A 27,391-nucleotide genomic window follows, 5' to 3' on the forward strand; every position below is an offset into this window, starting at 1 on the left:
CTCAATGAATGTCATGGGACCCAAATACAAAAGGATCGTGGGTGTCCAGTCCAGGATGCTGTCAGAGCTATCTTTTTTCCAGGCTGGTGCTTTGTTTTGCATGTTTGTATGCCCAGATATATTTATTTTACTCTAGAACTATTTTCTAGGCATTCTTCTGCTGTGTGAGTCCTCTCACGATCATCATCATTCTTGTGCTCTTCTTGGTCTGTATTGACACAGCACCTAACACAAACCGGTCTGGTGTGCTGAGAACTGAGCTGCTACAACTATGGAAGCGACTAAATCTGGAAGGAGGGACGCTAATGGGTTTTCTTCAGATGTGAGTCCCAAGATTAAGCTCAGCTGTCTAAAGAGATGAGTTTACAATGCAACCATTTCTTCAACTGAGGCTTTACATGCATTTTTGGAACATAATATGCTTCAGATAACTATCTATTTGTCAAATTTGGATGGAGTTTGGTCAGCAAATAATTAAAATTAGAGACAGATGGTAAGACAGAGCAAGACAGCATGTCAGAAAAAAAATGCAGTTTCCTTAGGAAACCAGGACCACAAAGACAACACTAAAATGGGACATTTGGATTCACATTGTGTTTTCTCATTCCACATCTTTTCTTCTGAGAGTTTACTCTTTTCCAGAAGTACGGCCCTTATTGATTTTTCCCGTCTGAATTACACTTGTGTTTCTTATGCAATTAAAGTCACACCTCCCAAATTCTGAGAGATGGAATTACAGTGCATAAAATAATGGATCACAGTAAGTTAATTTGAGATTACAAGAGTAAACACAAAGCACATTTATGATACTGTCTCAATAATAGACATTATATAGCAATGCCCTTGAACATCCAAAAAAACCTTCTATGCTATGATTCTGATAAAAAAAATCATTTTTAGTTGTGTGCCATTCTCTTTCACTTTTTTTTTTGAGCAATAGCAATTCCAAATTCCATATAAATCCATGAATTACCATCCTAAGTAACAGAAGTCCAATTGTATAGCACCATCTCTAGTACTAATGCATCCCTGCTTAGGAAAGATTTATTTAACAACCTGTGGATTTCAGTTCACTATTTAAAATTGTGCATTTCTCTGGTCCCTTCCTACTCATAAAATGCAGTAAGTTGGTTAGAATCAGTGACTTCTACTGTATCTTTGTTCCCACAGGAATATGCTTTTTGCCCAGGACTACTCCATGCACAGATTCTCTGAGACTTGCTAGTTACTTCCAAATGCCATTCTTCAACACGGTCCGCTCCTGCTAGTAAAGGAATTTGAGCGTGTAACTGAGATTTCATTCCTTCACTTAACTTAGAACCTTTAATGTCCTGTCCAGAATCCTCTCATCTCTTTAGTGCACATTTTCTGAGCCAAATCCATCAGCTGTCCAAAACCCACTTTTTTTTTTTTTTTTTTAAGCTGGGAAACGATAAAATTTCTTGATCACTCTTTTAACAAGATCACATAATATTACTTGTTTTGCACGAGAAAAGAGTGGTTAGCCATGTTGTTCTGATCAAATTTAGTTTTACTATTATTTTCTGTTCTTCCTTCACCTTCAGCTGGATTTGATTTTACACAATTACAAGTGTGGGACTGCTGAAATGGGGCTTGTGCGTTCAGTTTAGATTTCTGTGAATCAGAACTTCCATACTAGTCGCAGCCATTATTTACTTTCCAACTTCAGATGGCACTTAGCAGGAGAGATCTGAACTCTTCTCAAACACAATATATTTTGTTTTGATGTTCCCAGAGTTTGAAATCAGATTTACACTTGTAAGCTAGCGTGATGGTTTCCGCCCCTAGCCCTGCTGAGACAAGCTTAAAAGGAAAACAGTGTTTGTTTAAACTGATATTCAATAGATAATGGAGAAGCAATGACCTCTTTATACTAAGAAATTACATTATGTAAAAAACGTATCTAAGTTATTCTAAGTGGCTAACGATGACAAGTTTCTAGGCTCTTTTCCTAGCTCACTTCTGAATATCAGTGGCAAGAAACGTGTTGTGGTGGTGTGTTCGTAAAGGAAAATAGACCTGACTGCACCATCTGCTTTGCTAAACATTATTTATTTCTTCCTCAGCGGTAAAGGAAACATGTAAAGCTATACCAAATGTGCTAATGTTTACAGAATACCTTCCCATACAATACAGTAACAAAATACACAGGGAAATGTACCCATGATACACCTAACTGGTATTCTGCACAATGGAGATATAGCAGGGACAAATGTTGCTGATAAAATGTGTAAATTAACATGACGATACAGATGAAACAAAACTATATTCCCATCTCAAGCCAAACCTATTTCAGGCTCAGTAAACCCACTTGTGATTTTTCTTCCCCTTCATGCTCCAGTTTAAGCAGAAGCAAAGAACCCCAAAAATCGCATTAGAAAGTGTATTCTTGCAAGACTTCCAAACTATTTTAGGATGTTCTGAAACTTTTGATAATAAATACAATTGAAATAGATTTTTTGTGTTCCTTTCTGACCAAGTTATATGAAACAGTTTGAGATACTTTTTTAACAGCAAAATCTCGTACACAAGAGAATAGTTTTTTAATAAGATTAGTTGCAAAACAGTTCCCTTTTATTCCTTTAGTTTCAAAGAAACAAGTCTCTTGGAGGTTTATAAGCCATCTCCTTCCTTGGCATTTGAAAAGGTGAAATTTTTTTATATGTAGTGGAGCATTTTAAGGGATAAGTTCACCACAACTCCTAGTGTAACAATATAGGATATAAATATTGCAGAGGCCATTTGTTGACCCTTTGTACAAGGCTGCATGCCCAAATATCAAATTTAATAAAAAAAAGGCAAAGTAGTGATGGGAAGACTACTTTGTCTCCATCTTGGAAATGTTCCACCAATTTAAGTTTTATTTCTCTCTTTTTATCTTTTTCCTTGTATTTCCTTTCTCTCTTCTTTTTTTCTTTTTTTTTTTTTAAACCCATCGCCTATATGGGATATGACATCTCTGCATAGACTCTTTTAATCAGATCTGTTTTCATATGTGTTGCAGTAGCATCTAACCTTAACGCTGCAAGCCAATTAAGTCTATCTGGAAAAATGAAATATAAAACAGACGAAATCATGAAGATCTATGAGAAACTGAAGCGGAATACTGGCAAGTTTTCAATATATAACCTGCTTCTCAAGTCTTCAGCCCATTGGAAACACTGCGTAATAGGCTGGTAGTGCCCAAGTCCTGAGATAACTCGCACGGAGTTTCTGCACAAGCAGAAAAGATTCCTCTTTACTCTGTTGAAGGGCACCATTTCATAAACTCTCCCTGATAAACTCTCCTTCAGCTATTAGCAGCTGAAAGATTGTGGTTTTTCTGGATAACTCCTAGGTTACGCAGCCAAAAACGTCACGTCATTAACAAGGCCAGCATCAAATGTAGCTGTAAATCATCAAAATTCAGCTTTCACTCATAGATCATCATTTGCAATTTTGAAAATGTATGTTTAGATAAATAATTTTCCTCATCACGAGTGAGAAATTAAATCCCAGCTTTAAAACTACATTTCAGCACCATAGTAACTACTTGGCATGCTGTTTTTCACAGGATATAGGAACGCACTGCAGGCACTGGATGACCAGTCGGGTATATTATTCTCAATTTCAGTAGCTGGAACGAGAGGGTCCGCTGTTGCACCTGTCAAAACTATCTGTACTGCTAACAGTCCCTCCCAAATTGTTCCACATTCAGACATGCTGGTATTTACTTCCTATCAGTTTCAATGGTCTTGGATTGCAAAGTGTGATGCATGCTCATTGCATGGTGTCTTCCCTCTCCAGCAGCTTCCCTCCAGAGTAGCCTGCCAAGTAAAGAGAGTGGCCAAGGAGCTTCTGGAGCCCATGCTGAAAGCTTTGCCGCTGTATTTGCCCTGTAACTTGCGCTAGCTGTCTCCAGGGCAGCTGTTTCTCCATCACCCTCTCCACCAGAGATGGTTGGGAGCAGGTGGGGACAAAGCACTGATGGGAAGTGTAGTCTGTGGCTAAGGGGAAACAGGAGAACAGGTAATGGAGATCAGCAGATTGCAGCACTCCCTTTAAATTGCAAGCCCTGGGCTGCTTAGGTTAGTCTAAGTTTGGAGGGGTGTGTTTTTCAGCGAGCGGAAAAACTGCTCAGAAATTGGAGTGGTGCAGATCATAGGAAGGCACTTAAACTAAGTTAGTGTCTGCAGATGAAATAGGAAGCATGACGAGAGAACCTAGTGTGCTACAAGGCTGTTGAGGAGCTGTGGCCCTCATCTGGCACTTCTTCTCTAAGTTCTCCTGGGAAAGCTAAATAAATCCCACAGCTGCTTTGCCTCCTCAAGAAGGGACAAAACTTTTGGTTTGCAAGGACAAGGAATGAAGTGTCTGGCTGTTCTCCTGAAGTGGAAGCAGCTACTTGCCTGAGGCAGGGTAAGGACTGTGGAGCTCTGTTAAGGCAGTAGAAGACCTGACTTGTAGCATTTGTCTGGAGCCTGATTCACCCCTAAAAAGGATGGACTTCTGCTTTGGCTGGAAATAGATGTGCATCACAACTACCACTGTGGGAATAAAGGGACAGAAAGCTGGGAAGGAGTCCTGCTACAAAGGTAAAGACCTGTACAGCAACCTGTAACTGTCTGGGGGTGTAGTAATATGAAAAATGCCAAATCCAAGAGTCTGAGTTTTTACGCTAGAAGGATGTGTGTAGTAAATACAACAACATCTTGTAGAAACTTACACTCCTTGCTGTCTGGGTATTCATCTATCGTATTCTCAAATACTGCGCTTGCTGTAACCACCTGACTTATTGTCCACTTCCTTTTTAAATGTGTTAGCATAACTTTTATACATATATATATATATTTATCTGTGTACATGGATTTAAAAAACAATCTCGCTACATGCAATGGCTGTTGCTGTAGCAACAAAAATTATTTTACAATGTCTCTCCTGGAGCAACGATTTCATGCCCAGATATGCAATAGGCATTTTCATGTCTTCCCCTCATTTACATTAGCTCCATTAATGTAATACATATATACAGTTACGATAGCATAAAGCAACCAAAGAAGCAGTAAAAACTACTTTCCATTATGTAATCCTGCAGGAGGGAATTCAGGGAAGGCTCTATCTTCTGGCCCAAGTTAAAGGAGAAAAGGAGAAGCCTTTGGGGATTGCAGACTGGGCTGGCTGGGGCAATTTTCCTGCTCTGCATTTCTTGTGTAGAGAGCTGCTTGAAAATATTCCAGCCAACATTTTTATTTTTATTTTTTTTTCCTGCTGGAAAATGCCAATTCGTGCAAATCAACAAGTTTCATGGGAATATGCTGATTTTAAAAAAAAAAAAATATTTTCATTGCACAAAAAAGTAAAAAGTGAATGGTGATGACAAGGTCAAGGAATGTTCTGATATTTCATTTCAAGCTTGTCAGTTTTAACATTTCATCTTGCATAAGATTTTAAATAGAGGCAAAAATGAACCATGACTTATTTAAATAAGAAAATCACTTTATGGTCAACTTTTGTAGTTGTGTGGAGTTGGAAACAGGGTGTGCTGAAAATACGAGATCTCTTGTGGACCTCCAAAATCTGCTGCTTTTGTTTCCTCAGTGCAGGAGCTTGAAATGGCAGTGGGCAGGGCTGTGAATGCCCCCTGGTTGCACACTTGAGGAACCAGGGTACTGCTGTTATTGATGGGTTTAAAAAAGGCCTTTGGATCACTTGTGTATTTCTCAGCCTGGAACTGTAGCTTCTTGCTAACGTTTTTCATAAAGCTGTGGTATACAAGCCTTGGGAGAAGATGCTTTATGTATGGAAAACATAGGCTAATGCTTAAATTCACTCCTATCCCCTTCAAATACTAACACCAGGTTACTTGCATCCCTCATCTTGTACAAGTGTGATTTTAATAAATCCTAAACTGTGGCCTGTGAGGCTCCATGCCCATTTCTCTGAATAGTCGTGTACGTATTTAGCCTTCTGATGTGATAAAAGTACCATATCCTCAATTTTGTTTTTAATTAGCCGTCTTGCTCAAGAACATGACTAAGCAAGTTCAGGTGCTTCAGCTGCTGTGTTTTGCCTTTTATTGGTAAAATGGTTTTGATTTCTTGAAGGATGGATTATTTTTTTTGTGTGTGGAGCTGCAGTGGATGGTATTGCAGGGGTTGAATGTTTTGTTCTTTAAACTTGCAGTAAGCGTTAAGAGATTTGCTTGTCCTTGAGAACAAAATATATCTGGACATGAAACTCTTCTAGAGAATGAAGTGCTGTTTGTTAATTTAGACACTCAGGATCAACTCCTGGTCTAAAAGTGTTTCATCTGGAGTTAATCTAACTGAAGCAAAGGAATCCATTTCAACTCAATTTAGTGAAAACCTGCCTTGAAAAATGTCTTTTATGATGAAAGTGTTGTCTTTGTAATGGGACTATACATGGAGTACTTCCCTATGTGCTAACTGTACCTATATTCAAGACAGAAATGTTAGATTCAGCAGATGGCTCTTGTTTGATCATGGAAGAAGAGAAACTCAGAGGTACAAGTGCTCTGTGAGGCCATGCATTGAGGGTGGCAGCCAGACCCCCTGTCTGATCCCTGCTGAGAAGCACTCACGCTCCACCTACCTAGAAAAGCTAGAAAAAGTAGCTTTACTGCCTTTTCTAGAAGGTAGAAAAGCCCAATGTGAATACCTGTTTGAACAGTATGGGATCAGACCTTTAGAGACTTCTTGCAATCCCACCTCAAAGGCTTCTCCCACCATGTAAACCGGACACTTTCTCTTATTTATCTGGCGTTGCTCCTAGCTCACTTTATCCACCCCCAAAGGCTCCAAATATCCTCTTTTATCAGTTGCTTCTCAGTGCCTTTCCTACATGCTTTGCAGCACAAGCTGAGAATCCAGTCTATGTCAAGGTGCACCCTCACCATTTAATGAGAAACTCTGTTGTGATCTAACTTATGAGTTATATTCGGCTCCAGCCATACAACTTCGGTCAATGCAAATAAGAGCTGTTCTCTGCCTACTGTAGTCAAATAACCCTTCGGATGATCTAGGAGATTTTCCTTGATGATCCTAATTCATTGTGGTGTGTGTTTATGAGCACAGGTGCCCTCAGCAGATTCTTTTTTTTTTTTTTTTGCATTGCCTTGATTTTCTTTTTTTAAAAACTTAATCTGGCACAGCTGCTGGGAAATAGGCCTGACCCTGCCTACAGGTGGATCCTCTAAGGTCCATGAAGGGCTGAGTGTGGGACCACCCCCTGCTTGCAGGGAGAACACAGCACAGTACCATGATGGGATCTATAGTGGTAGGAAGATCAGGGAAGGGCTGTCTCTTGTCCTGCAGCATCCTCCTTTCCCTTCTCTGTCCTGCCCTTGGCAGCATGTGAGCCATGTGGGTCTTAAGCTGCTGCCACAGGCAGCAGTGAATGATGAATGTAGGAGCAAAAATGAACACTGAATGTCATCAAGCCTGTCAAATGAGTGCCTCCAGAGCAGAAAAGTTCAAACGCTTCTTTGCTGGACACTCCAGCCTGAAAAATTTCTCACAACTTTCGTCCAGTCCCCAGCCCTGAAAAGACTGGAGTTTAGCTAAGCTCCTGCCCCACGAGTCAGGATCACTGCCCATGATTTCAGGCACTCTGTTGTTCCAAACTATGCTGTGTCTGCACTATTGATGGAGCATTGGCCTGGCAGCCTTGCTGCCTGCCTGTGCTGTTTAGATGCCAGTCTGTTCTTGGGTGCTAACTCTGGACATCTCTCCAGAGCACAGTGGATAGACTACTTGAGTCCACTTTATTTCCTAGTGTGGAGGCCAGGTATGCCTCCACATGCTGCAGGCTCAAAGTGCTTCATGACAGTGTTTCCCATATAGGGTTCCTTGCTTTGAGAAAACACTTGTCTAGAAGTCTTCATGAGGCCGAAGCTATGTGGGAAAACACATTTAAATAAGCAGCTTCATCCCAGGACCCACAATACAAAGAACTAGGTTTTTGGCCTACAGTTCACCCAGCACCACCAGACGTAGCCCTGACATACCAAGGCAATGCTTTTCTGTCCCAGTCTCTGGGGCTAACTGGGCTGGGCCATCTGTTCCTCTGTGTGCTAGAAACAGGACAGGGAAATGGCAAGCAGAGTAACGTAGTCATAGAAAGTGAGAGGTGAGGTAAGAGAACAGGGGTTTCCAACCAGGGCAGAGAAAAGGCAGATGAGAATCATAGAATCATAGAATTGCTGAGGTTGGAAGGGACCTTTAAGATCATCAAGTCCAACCTTTAACCTACCCTGACAAGAGCCACTTCTAAACCATGTCCCTAAGTGCCCCATCTACCCTTTTTTTAAACATCTCCAGGGATGGATGAGAAAATAATGTGCAGGAGGATAAACAGTCATGCTATACTTTTCTTTGTATTGCTTGTGCCTAGCATGATGTGACTTTCAATATATGTGTCCAATAATGGGGGATCTGGGGAAAGGGCTGAAGAGGAGGCTGAGGAGAGCAATGTCAGTGAGGGGAAAGTATGCAAGGGGACTTCCAGGTGAAGAGATTGCCTACTACAGACTGGCCCTCTTTGCTTGTCTGACCCAAGCAATATGCAGATCCTAGGAAAAACTGCTTTTTAAAGGGATATGAAAGACTTGATGTCATGAAAACAGAGGTGGTGCCTGGCTGCGATCAATGGAAAGCACTGAGAAACCTTCCTAGGTAGAAAATGTTCTGTACTGAAGGTTTAGTATTTGGGCTTGAACTAGTCAGTGGATTTTTTTTTTTGTTGTTCTTCTAGACTTCTGGCTTGACTCACTTGTGAGTGGCCCTTCTCCAAGAAAAATGTTATGCTGTTTCTATGGGATACACAACAAATCAGAAAGTTTTTTTTCAGGATCTGATAATCCTACTTCCCTTGCATGCCAGCATATCCTACTATGTGATCTAGTAACTATTTGTTAGCTGCTGGTACTATATTTCGATCCAGCAGCCACCAAAAGCCTATGTATGTAAACACCACATGCTGTCTAGAAAATATGGACAACCTTTTGAGTTTAGCAGCACATGAGTTCCCTAAAGACACAAAGCTTGTCTCAATAAGACCCTTGGTATGCTGTGCATAGGTTCAATTGGACATAAGCTAGAGAAGGGAAGACCTGAAGAAGAGTACAAGATGCAAGTTAGAGTCAGAAGGTCTGAAAGACTAATGTCACTTTGCCTTGCTTCTGATACAGTACTATCTCTCACCAGGTTCAACTGAGTTCAGTCTCTGCACATTTCAGTGCCAATCTTGACAGTCTTGGTGTCATTATCTGAAGTGATAATGAAGTGTAATTCCATAGTCTTGAGCTCTAGCTAAAGAAAACTTTGTCTCATTATCTTGAACCACCCCTGCAAATCTTGATGCAGAACCTGTAAGAAAAATTGCGTAAGGCATTGAAGCTCCTCCAAACAGGGAATATGATCACAGTGGCTTATAAACCAGGACAAAGAAACTTCACTTTGACAGTTCCACATGTAGACAAGTCATTTCATACCACCCAGGCAATACTGTAAACTTGTGTTTTATTTCTGGATCCCTGATGTGGGGAATGGAAGATACGCAGCTCAAGCTCTTGGAGCTGTACTTCGAGCAAGAGCAAATACCTGGAAAGGAATTGAACTAAATCATAAAAGACTAAATCAGGACAGTTCTAGAAAGAAGTATTCTAGAACAGTCCTTATGCTCCAGGTTAACACTGTCCCCCCTTATTCCAGAGCAATTTCCTTGTCCTCTGGGAATGCCAGCATGGTTCTTTGCAGGACGTGCTCATCTTGGAGCTGTCACTGCAATGTGCTGAAGATGAATTGGGTTTCTAAGCTTGTGCTTGCTCATCTTTGTCCACTAGGAGGAAAAAATTCTGCATATCCTCCCGGACATACCTATAGTTGCAAAGCCACTACATATGCAGGCAGTAATACTGGGGGAAGGTCCGTTGCCCTGCACAGCAGATTTAATTGTCATCTGGCTTAAGCTGTCCTGATGAAATAACTATGTGGAGCAGGGTGCGCATATAGTATCTGATATTAGTAAATCTTCTCATTTACAGTAAAAGTAGGGATTCTTTTTGCCTAACTCCTTGCTTGTAGTGACTTCTGACTAGTTTTCTGTCTAGAACCTTGGTTCTTGAAAGGAGGCATTCTTAATTCTCAGTGCGCCCTGATGCTCCCAGGCAGGATTAATGCCTCAACCCGCTTTGTTGGGATAGGAAAAGGGCATCAGGTATACATCTAAGGGCTAATAAGTACCACCGGGATATTGCATGAAGATGTTCTCTCAACCACATCATTCTCTGGGACAGAAGCTTCTACAGGGGAGAGCTATTTCAGACAAGTGCTTCAGTGCCAATGGGAAAAACAGAGGGAGAGAGTTTAAAATGGACTGAGAGGGGGAAAAAAAAAATTCTTTAAACCAACTTGCTGAGTCTCCTACATTCCATTATGAAACACTTTCTAACCTCCAGGCTTTTTAAAGCAAGCGTGTGAGCCTGCCCCTCGCCACGTAAAGAGCAGAATGTTCTTCTGTCGGAAGCAAACATGCTACACCCTTTTCAGAAGGGTCCTGGTGTATTCCTGGGTCAGGTACCAAACATGTCAACCCTCCACTCCAAGGCAGTACAAACTTGCATTACTGCCAATACTGACATTTTCTCTTGCTAAACCCCAGTGCAAATTACTGGTTAAGCAGCGACAGAAGCTCGTACTGTAGTAGGCTCTACAATATCCAGACTGTTTGCACAGGAATCCATGGATGCTGATCTGCTCTTTAACACAAACATGCTTAAATTGGGACACAGATATGCGATATCCAGCTAAGGCTACAAAAATACTCTGTGTAGGAATTATTCTTTCAGGGCCCCAGTGACAGCACTTTCTCTTGTAGAAACACTTGTCTTTGAAAGCACCAAGGTCACATCCTCTGGACTGCACAGACTTCCTAGTAGCATAAGTCCCAGTAACTTGCTGGTTGTCCTTGTGGTATTTGTTTGGAATCATGGAATCTCTCAGAGCTGGAAGGGACCTCTAGAGATCATGTAGTCGAACTCCCCTGCTAAAGCAGGATTGCCTAGAGCACATTACTCAGGACTGCATCCAGGCAGGTCTTGAAAGTCTCCAGAGAAGGGGACTCCACAACCTCCCTGGGCAGCCTGTTCCAGTGCTCTGTCACCCTCACCGTAAAGGAGTTTTTTCTTATTTGTTTGGAACTTCCTATGTTCCAGCTTGTGCCCGTTACTCCTTGTCCTGTTACTGGGAACCGCTGAAAAGAGTCTGGCTCCATCCTCCTTAAACCCACTGCTGCAGTGAAGATATTTTAGGCGAGCATGTCCTAGCCATGCATGGGCTTGTGTGCGTAGTGAGTTGGGGGGGGTGGTGTGGGGTGTGTGTGGAAATGCAAAAGCACTGGGGTATGTTTTATAGGCATTTAAAGGAAAGACTAACTCTTTAGGGAGCACGGCAGAAAGATTCTTTTTTTTAATAAAAAATTATTTTGATACTAAAGTATACTGAGGATAAACTAATCTGGAGGCCAAGGATGTAGATAGCAGTAAAAAAAAGGTCATCTAACTTTTTTCCCCCAGTAAATGAATTTCCTCAGCAACCCTAATACACTCTGTTCTATATGGTATATGCTGATATATCTCTTATTTCCTCCAAACCATTTTTATACAATTATAACCCAAGCTGACATGCTCACATGTGGAGCCTCCCACTGCTGTGATATCAACTAATTAAAGGTCTGAAAGCATTTAGCCTCCCTGGGCTTTGTTGAAATAACAATATTTTCTAGTAATCCTGTTAGAGGTGAAGTGACTGACCAAACTTGTACAAGAAATCTGTGACAGATGGGAACCTTGAATTCAAGTCGCTAGCTTTCAGAGTAAGAGATCCATTCCTTAATGACAACTACATCGTAAGACGTGGGGAACCCAAACAAATTAGGGCCAGGAAAATTCGGATAGGCACTACAGTATCCCATTTGCCTTGCACGAGCTGCTGCGTGCATAGTCTTTCCTAAATAAAGAAGGAAGTTCACCTCCCACCTCCCTTGCATCTTCCATGGGGTAAGAACATGCAAATATATGGGTGTTGCCACACAGCAGCTAATAAATGATGGTGTGAAATTAATGCCTGCCCTATGATTAGTTATTTACGTAAACCTCACTGAGCATTGTGTTGCACTTGCAACGCAAATTTCCTTGCAGATACAAAGTGGGAGAACCAAGCTATTGTGTTGAGCTGGTATCTAAGCCTTCATTTGGTCTTGAAGTCAACTGAGATGGCAAACCTGTCTCCAAAATCAGTGTCCCACAACATTATTACAAGCAAATAGCTTTCTGCTGACATACAAAATATAATCTATAGAAGCATGAAAACTATAGATAAGGTTTGTAATAAAGGCAACAAAGAAGACTCCTCACAGAAAGTGCATTCAGGGAAAGCTCTTTAATTTTAAGGACAGACATTCCCCTGAGTCATAACTACATTTAACTTCCATATGTTAGAGAAGGAGGAGAAAGAAGAGGAGGTTGTGGCGTAAATGAAATGGGAGGTTCCTCTAGTAAAAACTTGAGATGAGCAGTTGCTCCTTCGGGCATCTGCTTGTAGGAATATGCCAGACGAAAACTTTGCATCCATATGGTGCACTGCAAACAAGGCACTCGTCAGTATACAAACATCAGCTGATTTTTGCACATCTTTTTTGTTTGCCTTATAGCAAACAGTAGAGAGTCCTCTAACTGAAGTCATGGATGCCCCACCCCTGGAAGTGTTCAAGGCCAGGTTGGATGGGCTTTGAGCAACTTAAGTCTAGCAGATGGTGTCCCTGCCCATGGCAGGGGGATTGGAACTAGATGATCTTTGAGGTCCCTTCCAACTCTAACCGTTCTATGAATCTCTGCTGGCGCTTGCTGGCTTTTACCATAATGAAAGAGGAAGCAGGAAATAAAAAGGTACTATATTCTTCAGGGTCTGGGAGAAGCTGAGGTAGCAAATGGTTGACTCGCCAAGACCACACAAGGAGCAAACTATTATCAATAGCCCTCAAGCTCCTATTTCCTAATCTGCAGCTCTCATTAGGAGATATGGGACTTCTCACATTAGAACCAGGATTGCTCTATATAAAGCATCACAAAACTTGGGAACTGCATCAATGCACCCACTGGTTGTCCAGATAACCTCCTGTGCCCCTTATGGCACCCAGGAATGTAGGCAAAGAACCTACCTTACAATTCAGCTCCTCAAAATAAGCCAACCTGTGCTTGAGCATGAGTAGGCTGCACACCTTCTTGCTTTAGTGATTTGACATGTAGCCCTCTTAACTGAGGGACTAACAATATCGAGGCTGTGTGTTCAGGTTGGTAGAGCTGTTCTGAAGAACACTCTGGTCCTACAGGGGTTTTGATAAGGATGTTTTAAAGTGCAGCGGAATAGCTGAAGTATTTGTTTACAGTGAGACAGGTCTAAGTTTTCCTCTGCTTGGCTACAGTTAGATTAGGTCTTTCATGCTTTAGAAATTACTCCTAGGAGTCTGTGTGACTTTTTTTTTAAATAAAAAAAAAAGACACACACACACACCCCCCCACAAAAAATCCCAACCAACTAAAAAAAAATAATCCAAACACTTTGAATAGCTCTAGCTTCAAATTTTTTTAGACTTCTGAATAAGTGTGTGTGTTCGTTGTCACCTCTCTTATGAGGGCTGACTATCCTTGCTGCCAAATGAAACGGATGGCTACCTATCATATGGCCCAGCAAGCACAGAACTGTGCCTTCTGGACAAAATGCTCTTGCAAAAGAAAGGAGCCAGGCAGAAGATGAATAAAACATAAGCCAACACCATAAGAATTGCATTAAGCTGAAACGTACCTGGCCAGATTTTGCTCTCTGGTTCACCAACATCAGCTTGTGTGGTCAACACCTGTTGCACAGAAATTTCTAGCTGATAGACTTTAAGACACAATTCATCTGTTCAGACTCAAGAAAAAACACCCCATACTGCTGTGACTGTGGTGAAAGGGTTCCTCTGCCAGAAAAACAGACTTCTAGCACCATTATTCATTTTTTTTTTTTAATACCTGTGCTGGGACTTTAAGTGCCACTTCTAATGGTTGTTTTTTCTTTGATGCAGACCTTTGAAATAGATTAATTCCAGAAGTCTTTTTGATTTGTGGAAGCTGAATGCATATAAAAACCATCTAGATGGCTGACAGCCAGCTGCAGTCTTGTTTAGTCACAAAAGCATTGCCATTTCTCATGACTTTACCACAATTTTTCTGACACTTGCTACCTTTACTACAGTCCTGACTGATGGCAGCAGACACTCTGAGAACCTCAGCTTTGTTTGAAAGCTCCTGGAGATGTGTGTTCAGCCACCCTGGTCATGCAGAAAAGTCTGAAAAGGTTGAGCAGGTGTGTTCTGGAACTTCACACCAAAAAGCAAGTAAAAAGAAACTTAACAGCACTTAATTGAAAATGTAAACTTAAAAAAATAAAAAAACCAAACAACTTCTTTCTTGTGGGGGCAGCAGTAGCATATGTTCAGGAAAGTGGTTAGTCCTGATCTGATGGTATGTGGAAGTCTGGAGCTAATAAGGAAAGGGTGTCTTATAGGAAAAACTTCAGCACACAAAGTTACTGCATTGTGTGATTTGTTTGCTGTAGCACAGGAGAGTATGCAATGCCCTCCTGGGTCAGACCAGCAGTCCATCTTAGGCAGGTGGTTAGTCTCCAAGTGTGGCAACAGGAGATGGTGTTGAGGGAGAGCACGCAAGCCCAGCTGCTTTCTCTGGTCCACTCCCCTCCCCGAAAATTGTATTAAGGACGTTACAGGGCACATCCCTGCCCTTCTGCTTTCCAAATCCATCTGTAGATCTGTTATCCATGAACTTATGTAAATCCTTTTAGAACTTGCCCATGCTGCCTATGTTTTAAAATTCTGGCAGCTAGTTTCAGGATTTCACTATACCCGTTCTGTAAAGAAATACTTGCTTGTGTATGTTTTAAGGCAGTCTTATGCTAGTTTCATCAAGTGGCCTCATACTGTATAATTCAATGAATGTTACGTTCCTTTTGCCCACCATTTTATTGATCTGTAAACCCTGATCGTACCTTCCCTCTACCTTTTGCTTTCTAACAGGGGAGTCCCACTTCTTCCACTGTCTCATTGTAAAGCTGATGTTACATCCCCTGAATTTCTGATTCTCTCCTATCCATCTTGACCGCAAAGCTTAATTCAGTCACAGATGATCATTTCTTTGACTCTAGCTGGACTTCTGAGAGCTGCCTATCCTGCAGAAGCACTTGCAGAACTACGCATTGCAGGAGTACAGGAACTCCCCTCCACTTTCACCTTCTCTTACTCTATCTGCAGGGAATTTTCTCTTTATCATCCACACTTTGTACTTGTATAGCTTCTTCTATTCAAGGACTTCAAGCATTAAAGCCTTCTCCTTGTATCTCAGCACAGGATGGTGAGCAAGGAACCCCAAAATGATGAAAGTTTTCTCAAGGTTGTATAATAAATAGCAGTGGAATCAAGAAAAGACTCTAGAAGACTAGGACCAAAGTCTCCCGCTGTCAACCACGGCTCACTGTGGTTCGAGAGACAACTTCTAGATAATGTTTTAATGTGACATTACTTCAGAGCTTTACACCAACCTGACTTCAAGGTTAAATATTGAAATGTATGTATATTTTTTCTGGCTGCTAATTAACTGTTGGTGTAGACACACCTGGACTTTAGAACTGTCATTCATTTGCTATGTGCATGTAAACATGATCCTTGTGCTTCTATTCATATTAAAACTGTTCTCTAGCAGTTAAAATTCACTGAGAGTACCCTTGAGCATTCATGTGAATGACACTGCGGGTCCGATTATGATTCTCTATGAGACTCAAAAAGTCAAGGAGATGATCTCTTCCAATATCATAGGAAGAAAATTACTAAATACTCTGTATGGAACTAGTAAAGCAATTAACTTTTTTCCTTTCTAAATAGATTTTAAGCCCACTGCTCAAAAAGGTTCAAGCTCTTCTCAAAATCACCTGTATCTTTTCTTATACACGAATATGTTAAGGGAAAACTTCCACATAAAAGTATTTTTTTTTTCCTCAAGGTATTTTTGTAACTCTTCTGGTAATGGCATGTCATAAAATATTTTAAAAACCTGGGAAATTCTCACCTGGGTATGAAGGTATCCTGACTATCAGTGAAGGACATAATACTGGCAATTCAGGATTCAAGTTCTCCTGTGCTTAGTTCCTGGGCCTGTGCAACTGATCGTCCAAATGTCACAAAATAATGTGACATCCTGGATTTGCAGACAGCTCCTGTATCTTTGCTAAAGATCAGACTCTTATCACTCATTATAGATGCAAAATAAATATGCCTCAGGTTAATATAAATACTGGTTTCATGCCCCTGCAAGCCTCAGTGGAAACACTAAATCAATACAGCTTTTAGAAAGCTTTGAGCAAAGCCTTGCACAGGAAAAAGCTGACACAAAGATGTCCAGCGCGGAAGGATGCGTCCCCAAGAAAAGGCAGTAGAGCTGTAAGACCCCCTTTTTGCTGCCCTTCAGCAAGGGTCATCTCAGAGGGGACAGAAAGAAAAGAGATGGTAAGGGGGAGGCAGTGGAAATACAGCAACAACCTGCTTTTTTGACAATGTGTAAAAAGCCTAGGCAAGAGGCAGGGTATTTCAGGCCCTTGGGCTCCTACATACAGGGACAAATGCTAGAGGGGAGTCTTCTTTCACATAGCAGATACACCAGGCAACAGTCAGAATGATTAACTTAACACTTGCGGAGACCAGCAACGGTACCCTATAAATAGGTCCTAGCAAAGTTTTCAGTTCCACATACTTAAGGGCTTAAGCAAACAAAGATACAGTTTAATTAAGATATCATGGCATATGGGATGAAGAACTACATACCAACCCATGCCTTTTTTCTGATTTTCCCTGAGTAATGCACAAAGAAAAGTCCAAATCTGGATAAGCTTCTGGGAGTTTAGGTTTTGTCCAAAAACTAGCTGATTTTTCAAGAGTCTGCAAAATTGGCCACCTTCTCACTGGGACAACAGATTTTCCTCATGGCAATTTCAGATAAGGTGGAAAATACCATTCAAACAGCTTCCTTTGGTATTGCAGCAAGAAAAGCAGACAGTAGGGAACTGGAGGAAAGGGAGGGCAAGTTGCTTTAAAAAGAAGTTGGGTTAAACTCACCATCAGAGTGAACGGGAAAGTGAAGTTACACTTAAAAGAATTATTTTCCCCACAACTTGTTTCAGCAGCAGATGAACCCCAGAACACTCATTTAATTCACTTGTTGCGTTTGAGTGAAAACACAGCAGAAGAGATGACCTATCTACTGGTGTAGTAGAACTCTGACGTAAGCCAGTTAATACTGAATATAAGCTCGTTTCAATGTTGAGTTTTTCACTGCATGCACTTAATGCTCATCTGTGATGTCTCCTCACATAGTGCGTGTATTTTTTTTATATAAATTTCCTAGTCAAAACTGTGCTAATGGTGTTAACTGGTGCCTGTGTTGGTGGTAAGTGTGTTGAGCTCTGAGGGAGGGATACTTTTCACCCCTAGTCTAAACAAGGCACCAGCAAATCCATCAGATGAGATTTATTTAAAAGATTCATCGCGTTGCTTTTCTTGCTGCAGTACAAAGCAGGCTATAAAATTCCACCAAAGTTAAATAACAGTGTGCTGCTGAGCTGATGCGAATGCCAACGCGCGAAGTGCCCTGCACTCATCACTCGAGGCACCCTCAACTGGAATCTCAGCCTAAAAAAAAAAAGCTTCCTCACTGCTGTGCGAGTGCTAAATCTTGGGGAAGGCATTTGGATTGGCTGGCTCTCTCTTTTTTCTTTTTTTTTTTTTTTTTTTTTAAGTCTTACAGGCATCTAGCTAAAACAAACACCTAGAATTAATATAATTCACCGACAATGGTTTCTGGGCCTGCTGCTGCTGCATGGCACGTACTCAGTGTATTAAAACTGCCTCCCAAGCTGCTCACTGGCCTCCCTTGAACATTGTACTAAAAAAAAAATCCTCTTAAAAAAAAAAAAAAATGAAATCACTCAGAGGCCGCAAGAAACCAATCTCTCAATTGAAATGGGTAGAAAAATAGCTGTTCTGGAATAGCTTCTATCTAGGATATTAGACAAAATAGAAAAATAAATCATACCTTTCTGTCCACTTAGTGGCCTATGTTTGAGGATCAGTCTTATGACCGTAGGCTTTTCTCTTTTAGCAGCACTTCAGTTTCTTAAATTCATAAATAGCCTTGGGCTGTTTAAAACTCAGAAATTTTTTTTTTATTTTTTTTTTTTTTCAGAATTACAGGCTTTGCCCAGGCTATTCAAAAGACAGTGAACATGCAGCCACAAACCCCAGGTGCTAAAAGATACTTGGAAAGATACGCATTTGTGTGTGTGCATGTACATCCATCTCCCTATGTGTGTGTTTGTTTATGTTTATTGTGTTTAACTAAAACTTCCTCCTGAACCTGTGAGGAGAACCTCAGCCCTGCGCTTTGGTTTATTTTTTTGTGCTGGTGAGAGGCGCTGGCCGGCCGGATGGCACTTGAGACAGGAGACCTCCGCTTATCCACGGTGCAACTACCACACCGGCAGCAGTGGGAGGGAGATCTCCCTTTGCCGACGTCTTGTGACCCTGCCCAGTAGGGAAGCATCTTCAAATGGGTGAGACTGATTCACTCTTTATTACTAGTTGCACTGGATGTAAAAGAGATGCAGAGTGTAAAAAGCTCCATCGAAGCCCAAGTGTGGGAGAAAGGAAGGCTCGCACAGATGTGCAGAGACATAGATGCCAGATGAGGTAAAGCGACTGAAATCTTGCCACTGATCTGTGAGGCTGGGAGCTACATTTTCAGCTTCCAGAACTGCTTCCTGGGACGAATCTCTTTCAGATAAACTTATGGAAAGGCAATCTTAATCCTGAATTGCTGTTTGCTTTTCATTTCTTGGGACTTGTCTCCCATGCACTTCACCACTACTTCACAGTGCCCCTCTGCCAGCAAAAAACAGTAATGCCAGCTTGCCCACTTTTTTCCTTACGCAGCTCCTTGAAACGAAAAATAGTGCTGTATCCAGAGCCGGAATGTTTTCCATGAGGATAAACTTGTGAGGAAAATTTAACTCCCAGCTCCAACAGATGAAACACAACTCGGGACTTCCAGAGGCGTTGGCTCACTCCCAAACGTAAGTATACTTTCACAAGCATAGCAAAAGGCATGCCCTTGCTGACATGCTAACCCCCCTCTGTCACATTTTGAGTTCCTGCTCTGGGGAATGATGATACTCGAATACCTACGTAAAGTGGCCGCAGGAACGTTTTAACACAGACACAACCCATAATTTTTTTTACATAGCCGTGTTCTTAGAAATGATTGTATCGCTTCTGCAGACATCTTTCAGGAAAAAAAAAAAAAAAAAAAAAGGCAGCCCAAAACAGACACCCAGCATGGAAATACCCAGCCTGAATAGTTAAATTTAAGCAATGGCCTAAAACTTAAGAGGGGCCCTGGTTACTACCCTGCTACTATTTAAGGCTACCTTAAATAGTGTTGCTTCCAGCTCCACCTGTCAGACTGAAAACTGAGGCTTAGCCTGACAGGTGATGCTCAACCTTGTCAGTGAAAGACGTGCAGGAGCCGTGCTGACTTCACTTACACAACTTAGTATTTCGAGACAGCGCAGCTAAATAGTTCCTCTTGATGCAACTGTGACCCTGATGCTTTGTGCGCTATTAACTAGCGCTGGCTCCTCATTATTTTAATCGCCAAAGCTCTCGACAAACCGCCTCTCTCTTTCACCGCTCTGTGCAGTCTGAGCCAGGGGCTCATCTAGAAGCCTCGCGTTGCCGTCGAACTGTACCGTTGCACTGTAACTGTGGGCATGTCCTTGGTGTCCCACGATAAGAAGCCCTCTCCTAGGTGCTTGCATCTAGGAGATGAAGCCAGTAGGCTGTGGCAAGCCTGTATTTCTGTGACTGAAAAATCTAACATGCTGATAGGGCAGTTTAAACCATGCAAACAGCAGGAAGAGAGTCCTTTGGTCCAAGGAGTCAGGGTCTGGATGGAACTGGAGAGGTCTGGGTTGGACTCCTCACGCAGCTTGGTGTCAGTTACTTCATGTCTTTGCCCGGTGCCTGTCCCCAGTATGCGGAATAGGTGCTATGGCAAGGGTCTGTCAGCGCTGCACTATTTGCAGTCTGTTACAGGGCAAGGGAGGAAAAGAAGTCTGAACTGTAACTTTTTCAGATTATGAACTTCCAGAGAATTTTTAGAAAGTGCTCCAGATTCTGAATGCAAAATGACACAGCACCTATGACTGAGGAAACAGTATGCCACGCTTCTCCTGGGGTCTACAATTTTGCCCTTACAATGCTTGCTTTTAAATGGTATTTTGTTTTTCAATTCCTTCTACTACTTTCTGAGTGAGTCTGCTAGCACTGGCTGTGGGGACAATCCCAGACTCCTGCTTTTCTCCCTGGGAACTGCAATAGTGGGACACAATTCATGGAACAAGTGACCCCACTCTCCACAGATGTGCTCCGAAGCCCACAGAAATAAACACGTGCTTTTCTGTTGATTTCCACAGACTTTGCATTGATCTCCAGATGTCTGTCAATACTTCTTAATTGTGGAAATATTGCTATGGAAACTAAAGACGGAAATTCAGGAGACTTGAAACATTATTTTTCCTGGAGAGGGAGGAAAGAAAAGTTTCCTTGTAAATCACTGCAGAGTCTCAGTTCTGTTCAAGTCCCTGGAGTGGCTAAGGCTGAGGAAATCTCCTCTTAATCAAGAGATTTAAAAAAAAAAAAAAAAAAAGAATAATCCCAAAACATCTACCTTCTTACCCTTCCCTCAGTGACTGTTTTGAAACCTTTGCTTTTCAAATCTCCTAGAGCTGTCTCTGAACAAGGAGAGCCTCCTTTAAACTAGCAGCTTATCACCTCTGAGGATGAGAAAACAGTGCAGAAGTAATGGCACCAACAAGTAGCAATTCAGATTGTTTGAAATCAAATCTTACCCACACCAACCTCCTCCTGTCTGTGAGGGACAAAGCATTTGTGCAGCGCGCTGTACCAGGTTATTTAGTCTAGAATTTTTTGGAGTCTTGAATTAATTTAACTAATAATCTTTAATTTCCCATAACTAATGTTCTTTATCTTTGTAAATAATCCAGTGAAATTTCCGTCTAGTTTTGAAGAGTTGTAACTACAGTTCACCTTTCTGTGACTTTGCTTTTTCACCTTCCAAGAGTGTTAACTCAGATTTTCTTTCTAAAACTGTCTGCTTCTAGATTTCCCCCCCTGATATGTGCAGGATCTCCTCTGTGCAAGCTCTTAGTTTCTTTGCCAGTGCGTTTTCAAATCTTATACCCTGGTCAGAGGTAAAAATATTCGTGTTAGCAAGAGTCAGCAGAAAGCTCTGTATTTTTGTTCTGATCTTCATGTGAAGTTACAGGAGAAATTGCATCTGTATTCTGCTATTCCGCATGCTCCTGTTAATCCCCATTCTTGCAAGTAAGCCACTGCTGTACAAACTGTGCTGTTCATTTTAATGAGTTCAAATGCATAAAATTTGCAAGTTCTCATTAACAGCCCTGTAGCACAGTCCAAACACTGACTCAGCTAATGCTTTCAACTTAGTGTTAGAAAGTTACATTTGTTTTATTTAACAGAAAGTTACAGAATTATTTTTTTTTTCTTAAATACTATAGACTTCATAACTATTACGAAAATTATTTGCCTTATAAAATGAAGATGGGGCTCCATGTGGTTAGATAGCATGTAGGAATAATCAGATATATAGAATGCAAACTATACTAAGAAAAAGGAAAGGTAAAGTGGACCAAAAGAGACAATCATGACTATAGAAGTGATTTAGGTCAAGGGGGGGGGAAAAAAGGCAACTAAGCACCAGGGAAAAAAAATCTAAATTTATTATACTCATGGTCAACAAGATCATATTTTTCAAGTCAGGAAGGGTCACCACAGCCATCTACTCTGACCCCCTTGCAATGACGGACATAAAATGCTTGTTACTGGGGAAATTATTTACTGGGAAATAAAATCCTAGGGGGTTCATGAGTTACCTAAAATCAGACAAGTTTTGCACTGCTGAGGGTTTCTCCAGGATCATTTAATACTGAAGTATGGTGACAAGTGCACTGCTTGTGTGATGATATTTAGGGAACAAAGTTCTATTTCAAATGCATGAATTGAGGGAGCGGCTGTGACTTGGCTTCTGGAGATACAGATGGCGTAAATTCTCCTACAGTAAGGTGTCAAATAACACTTGTTTTACTTTATCTGTATGCCAGAAAGCTTCAGGATGGTAGAGTATTTTTAGAAGTAGTGGCTATGATGTTGTGCTGAGGTAACAAAATTCCTTGATCATGTCCCAGTACTTCCCTGAAGTCCTTGAGTGATATGAGGAGCTAACACATTAGTATCATTGCCTTCACTGCACACTCTTGTCCTGTGCTAAAAGAAGTACCAACCCATAAGGCTTTTTCCGTACTGGTTATCCCTCATGTGAGAGGTACAGGGATAAATGGAAAGCAGAACAGTCATTAGGTATTATACAAGAGACAGTCCTCACTCCCACAGTGACCTAGTGGCTCCATGCACTTTTCTTCTAGCCTGTTTTCATGGGGGTTTTTTGAGTGTGGGGCTTGGGCTGTTTTGGGGCGGGGGGCTGGTGGGGTTTTTTTTGGGGGGAGGGGGGTTGTTAGGTTTGTTTTGCTTTTTTTAGAATGGCTGAAAGTGAGCAGTCCATGCGCTTTGCTTATAGGAATCAAACTTGGATCTCTTGGGTCGTGTACCACCACTTTTACTGGGACACTGGCCGTGCTCCTCAAAAAGCCTGCCAGCCAACAGGAAAATAGAGAATGTCACTTGGTGCTCTAACCTTCAGGCAGGTAAGTTTTTCTAGAGGTCAATATCCAGGCTAAAAAAAAATAAACACATTCATTTTGTTCTCCAAATACAAGAGCAACACCATTAAGACCATCCCCAAGGCTCTTCAGAAACTGTAGAGATGCAACTGGATCATGCCTTACAAGAGAGACCCATGTGCAAATCTACTCTTGCTGGGTTAGTACTCTGGGAGGCACACCTAGCATCCGATGTTCGTGACTGCCCTGGGAATGTTTATTTCTGAGCAGAACAGATTGGCACCTAAGAGCACTTTTGCAATCAGCAGGTTCCAAGTGTTCTGAAATGTCATAGGAAATATGCCTTTAAATTTCACAGGAGTGTAGGGCCCTGACTTCTTAAGAGTCACCTATTAAAGTGAACAGAGAAGTCCTGGAATCGCACAATGATTTAGTACTTTTAACACATGATGATGTCAGTCTGCCCACGCTTGAAACTAAAGACTTTTCCATCCGCTATTTCGTGTTATCCACAAAACACAAAAGCATTTTAACCTTCACCAAGAGCAACAGTATTAATGGGAATGAACAGAAAATGACAATGCACAATCAAGCTTCAAAGTGTTTTAATCATGAATATGTTTCTCTAAGGCCTGTTCCAACTCCTGCTGTTGGTCATTGTATTTTTCCTGCCTTTTTGAACAACGTGAATGTCAGCTACCTCCTGTGCAGAAACTAGAGGTAGGATCTAAGGTGGCAATGTAGTGTTTTAACTTGGCTGTGAAGGTCATTCTTTTCTGTTGAGTCCTGTCCATGCTGCAGCACTGGGAACAAAAAGTAATACTTGCAGCATTTTGATGTTCCTTAAACTTGATGGTATTAAAATTTTCACAGCTTACTAGAAAGTATCATTAAGTAAACTTTTGGCAATGGAAGAAATGCTATTAAATGAGCGAGGCAAAATTATTTTAAGTTATTAAAAAGTCTTTTAGATACAGACCTAATGTGAGGCGAGATGTAGGATATTGAAACACGAAATTAGTCCTAACGATACTGAAGCTCTTTTCAGCTGTGTCTAGAGACCTCCTGCAGGCAAATTATGATACTCTTCATACCTATAAGGTGATAAAACTTAAGAAATTGGTCTAGGTAACTTTACTGAGGTTTCAGCATGAAAATAAAATAGAATGGCATTCCTATGTAATTTAGTGGCTTATTCTGTAGAAGAGACTAGGAAAAAAGAACAGGCAAAGCTTCTTTCTTAGCTCAGAATCCAATGCGTCTGCCTTTTCAAGCAGGAAAGAGTCAAAATAGTGTGTGATCTTTTCCTTGGAGCCCTAGAAGTCTGCAGAGCTATACATAAGATGCCTCCAAACTACACAAGTATTTCTTATGGTACATGCTTCCAAACTCTTCCCAACATACACTGAGCACTATGTGAATTTCTACTGGTTTCCACCATACTGGTGCTGAGTCAAAGCTCGGGTAACTCTTGCTGGATGCTAGATCCTAAATAGAAAATTAATGAAGAAAACAGTCATACTGTGTATATTTAAAATAGAGGTACTTTGTTTTCATCAGGGGGGCTTGGTTGTTTCAGATGCCAGGTCAGCAACTGAAAACAAAAATCTCCAAGAAATTACCAAAATGATATTGAGGATGCGTGGTCGGGGGTGGTGAGAAATAAGACTGGTTTCATTACACTGACCCACTAATGAAAGAGTATTCTTGTGTGAGATGTACTTGAGATTGCTGGGGGGCATTGAAGAGGCAAGATTAAAGGCAAGACCTTGATGTCTTGCCTCAGCCAGTTGTTGTTTTTCAGGGAGACACTATCAGTTATATGATGAGAAGGGTGGTCAGCTGATGCTTCCAGGACAGGTCTGCATCTTCCTCCTAATGGGTCAGAACCATCCAGTCAGGTTAGTCACTTCCTTTCAAGCAAAAAAATGAGCCTGGATTGCTTTTTGCATCATTTACTTTTAATGTCTTACCAGTACAGCCCACCAACGAATCCTTCCTCCACTGACATTTAATACAGAGAATTTTGATTTACATTTTTCACTTATCAAATCTCAAAAGAACGAGCTTCATTCTGTTCAGTTTTGTTTTCCATTTATGGCCAATCTGTGTTCATCAGCCTCCAGCTGGATTATTCACAGGCCTATGCCCAAGCCTATTTCTTCAGTCACAAAGTCATCAACAGGAAACAGTATATGAATATTTGATAATACAGTTTACTGTATTTTAAAGTGGTTTCTTGTTGTCTTCAACCTTTCTGCCTGCAGCTCTTCAGAGGCAGGTGGTGGTCGTCTTTCAGGATTGTGCATCTTTGTGGGAAAATTGCTGTGCTCCCTGTTCTTGTCATTTGATCAGCAAGGTAAACGTAAATAAACAGAAGGAGTGGATACAAGGGCCGCGTGTGCAGTTGCACTTGCTAGGATATTAATTACAAGAGCTCTCGATCCTCCTGCTTTAGTGAATTTGTTGAGACTGTCAGGTAACAAGGCAAATCTCTGGGCTCCCTCTTGCAGCAAGGGGAAAGACGTTTGTGTGGGCACAGCAGCGGGGGGTGGGCGGCCCACTTCACAATCCCGGCTTTGTAAAGAAGCTTGTTTGGCCAGAGCCTCAGCGGGGGTAAGCAAGCACCCACTACCAGAACAGATAAAAGACTACGCATCACTGAAGGACATCATTCTAAATAAATACATCAATAAGGATGCTGATGTTCCTGCCCACTCCTCTTTGAAAAATCTCCTGTGACCTACCATGCTCCATGTAGATAAAGGCCAAGTTTTCTTAATCGGAGATAAATTTCCTGAAACTTTGCCTGGCAATAGATCTAGCAGACATGGACTCGTGGGACAAACTCCTGCTGTGGATCACTATTAAATTATTTCATGTTGGAATTCGGCCTAGAGCAGAACCAGCTCCAGCGTATGTAACCACAAGCATCCAGTTGGGTTAAGCAGTAGTGCTTGGCGTCTCAGATTCTGCCACTGAGGCTGGTTAACACAAGGGCTTTGTTTTGGCACTCATACTCCTATGCCCCCCATTTTGCAGAGTGTGGGGTTTTGCGGGGGTTTTGTTTGTGGTTTTTTTTCCTGCTCCCCATGGGTCTAATACGGCATTCTTCTGTGGTGACTCTCCAGTATATTTCTATTTATTCTGCAGCCCTATTTCAGTGAAGAAATAAATAGCCCGCTCCGGTTTTTTGGCTTCTACTTTCTTTCTTGCACTTTCCTGCTCCGAATGTCAGACTTGAAGTTCTCACTTGTAAAGCTCCTCAAGGGCACAGGCCAATTGCTGGGAAGGTCAGGAAAAGATCAGAGTCACCAGCTTTGTATAACTGGCTTCCACCGTTGTGGCGAGTGGGATTTTTGTTTCCCATGGCAGGCGCAGAGATAAGCCACTGACAAAAGCAGCCCTCTAGAGTAGGGTTGTGCAACTTTATGATAGATTATATATTATAGTTATACTGAGAGTCGGATGGCAAATATAACCGCACGAAGGGAAGAAAGAAGGTAAAGACAAGCTCCTTTTATGCTTGTGGTCCTGTGAGATTAAGCCCTACTGGGTAAGTGGCGAAAGACAGGATTGCCAAATATGTTTTTAATGAAAATAAATGTTATTTCAATGCTTTATTTTGCCGTCAATAATTAACGGCAGTGGAGGAGCCATAAAGGATCCCGCAGGGCCTGTAGGGGTTGGGGCTCAGGTGCTGGGTACCTACTGCCTGCCTGGGAGTATTCTGCAGCCTGGATCTCGGCAGCTCTGGCCCACAGGAGAAATCAAGGAAAAAAGCTTTGGCAATGCCCGAGTCACAATTCCCTTGGTGACTTGGGACTATCAGGCTCCTCCTTTCTTTGCCTCAGTTTCCATATTAGCCACTTGAGGATAGTCACAGTGGCGTGCCTTGCAGGGGGGTCACAGCGGTGGCCCTTGTTCCCACAGCCCTTTGGAAAGCTAGAGTGCTGTTCAAGTGCTAAAGAAATTCCCTCCCTGGGAGAGTATATCCTGTGCACTCTCCAGTTGCATCCTTCCAGCTTGAAAACTTTTCAAGCCACTTATCTAAACAGTTCCCACATGGTAACGCATCGCTGCCCCAGCCTCTGCTCTTGCCTGTCTGCAGCTTCCTCCCTGCCAACCCCTGCGCGGCAGCAGCAAAACAACCTGTGAATGGCAGGAGCTTCATGTGCTTTCAAAACCAGGCTTGATGTTTTCAACATACTCCCTCATTTTCCCATGTGCAGACTACTGTCTAACATTTCTGGAAAGGCAGCTGGAGACTCCAGCCAATTTCTATGGCATTTTAAAGCCCCACATATGTTTAATATATCTACTACTTCCTTCCCCAGGGCTTCATGCTTCTCCTGCCATTCATCTTTTCATACTGTATGCATAGTATATGAGTTATCTACAGCGTCACTACCATAATATATGGCATTTCCCAA

At 41.7% G+C, this 27,391-nt stretch overlaps 1 protein-coding gene and 1 long non-coding RNA gene across 5 annotated transcripts in view; one reads left to right on the forward strand and one right to left on the reverse strand.

The window, feature by feature from the left end:
- Positions 1-27,391, reverse strand: part of RERG (RAS like estrogen regulated growth inhibitor) — a 109,862-nt gene that overhangs the window by 72,358 nt on the left and 10,113 nt on the right. The gene's annotated exons all lie outside the window — the stretch shown is intronic.
- LOC141742634 (uncharacterized) lies at positions 1,086-25,434 on the forward strand. The gene is made up of 5 exons (XR_012586785.1): positions 1,086-4,595; positions 19,111-19,250; positions 22,856-22,982; positions 24,763-24,859; positions 25,226-25,434. It is a non-coding gene; the product is annotated as an uncharacterized LOC141742634 (long non-coding RNA).

The sequence above is a fragment of the Larus michahellis genome, chromosome 1 (assembly GCF_964199755.1).
Source record: "Larus michahellis chromosome 1, bLarMic1.1, whole genome shotgun sequence".
In the NCBI taxonomy this organism is placed as follows: domain Eukaryota; kingdom Metazoa; phylum Chordata; class Aves; order Charadriiformes; family Laridae; genus Larus; species Larus michahellis.